The sequence below is a fragment of the Panthera onca genome, chromosome D1, assembly GCF_046562875.1.
Source record: "Panthera onca isolate mPanOnc1 chromosome D1, mPanOnc1 haplotype 2, whole genome shotgun sequence".
In the NCBI taxonomy this organism is placed as follows: Eukaryota; Metazoa; Chordata; class Mammalia; order Carnivora; family Felidae; genus Panthera; species Panthera onca.
Window position 1 is genome coordinate 102,607,343 of NC_138348.1, and position 1,379 is coordinate 102,608,721.

At 38.0% G+C, this 1,379-nt stretch overlaps 1 non-coding gene across 1 annotated transcript; it reads left to right on the top strand.

Annotated features, from left to right (window-relative positions):
- Positions 1–333: 333 nt before the first annotated feature.
- LOC132662588 (U6 spliceosomal RNA) lies at positions 334–440 on the top strand. Its single transcript, XR_009602614.1, has one exon. It is a non-coding gene; the product is annotated as a U6 spliceosomal RNA (small nuclear RNA).
- The last annotated feature ends 939 nt before the right edge of the window (positions 441–1,379 follow it).

Below are 1,379 nucleotides of genomic sequence, written 5' to 3' on the forward strand. Positions count from 1 at the left end.
CGACTTCAGCTCGGGTCATGATCTCACAGTCTGTGAGTTCGAGCCCCGCGTCGGGCTCTGTGCTGACAGCTCAGAGCCCGGAGCCTGTTTCCGATTCTGTGTCTCCCTCTCTCTGACCCTCCCCCGTTCATGCTCTGTCTCTCTCTGTCTCAAAAATAAATAAACGTTAAAAAAATTAAAAAAAAAAACTATCTTCCAAAATTCTACAGCATTTTACTGAAGAGGGAAAATTTATAAATAGTTCAAGATATGGAAATAAGGATGACCTCCCTCCCTCCCTCTCTCAAAATAAGTAAACAAACAAACTTAAAAAAATTTAAAGGTGCAACTATAGTGCTCACTTTGGCAACACACAGACAAAAATTAGAATGACACAGAGAAGATTAGCATGGTCCCTGTGCAAGGATGACACTCAAATTCATGAAGCGTTCCACATATGGGGCAGTTCCCCAGTGAACTGACACCTTTTGTGCATTAGCACAGAAATTGGGGTTTGGAGAGGTCGCTCTGGAAGCCCAATCCAAGTTTAAAAGAAATAACAAAAGTAAAAGTACAACTATAATATAAAAGAAGAAACTGTCCACATAGTGGTAGGGGGTAGGAAGTGCTGGTAAATACTACTGGTTATATTCCCCCTATTAATAAACATTACTTACTATTCTATTTATTCATGCCTTCCTTTATGTCCTTTAACACTTCATAGTGTTGTCCATAAGAATCTTTTATATCTGGTGTTAATTTTATATGTTAGTGCAAATAGAATTGCTACTGATAAATTTTCAATTGGTCATTATTACTGCCTAGGAATACGATTGATTTTATATGTGGATTAATTTCCTAGGGTTGCCATAACACAGTACCACAAACTGTGTGGCTAAAACAACCTAAATTTATTCTTTCATAGTTTTGGAAGCTGGGAGCATGAAATCTAGGTGTCAGAAGCACCACATTCCCTCTGCAGACTTCACGGAAGACTCCTCCTTGCCTCTCTCAGCTTCTAGTGACCCCAAGCATTCCTTGGCTTGTGGTAACATAACTCGAATCTCTACTTCAGACTTGACAGGATCTCCTTCTCTCTCTGTCTTTTCTTTTTTGAAGATCTCACTCAGTGAATTTGGGGCCTCCCCTAAATTGAGAATGATCTCATCTTTACATCCTTAATGAATTATATTTGCCAAGACTCTATTTCTAAATAAGGTCACCATATGAGGTTCCGGGTGGATGTGAATTTGGGGGAGACAATATTCAACTCACTTATAATCTTGTATCAAATAATTTAATCAATCTTCTTATTATTTCTAATAATTTGTGGATTCTCTATATAGAGTTCTGTGTTTTAATGAAACAGGCAATTTTCTCATTTCCTGTCTTATCTGTCA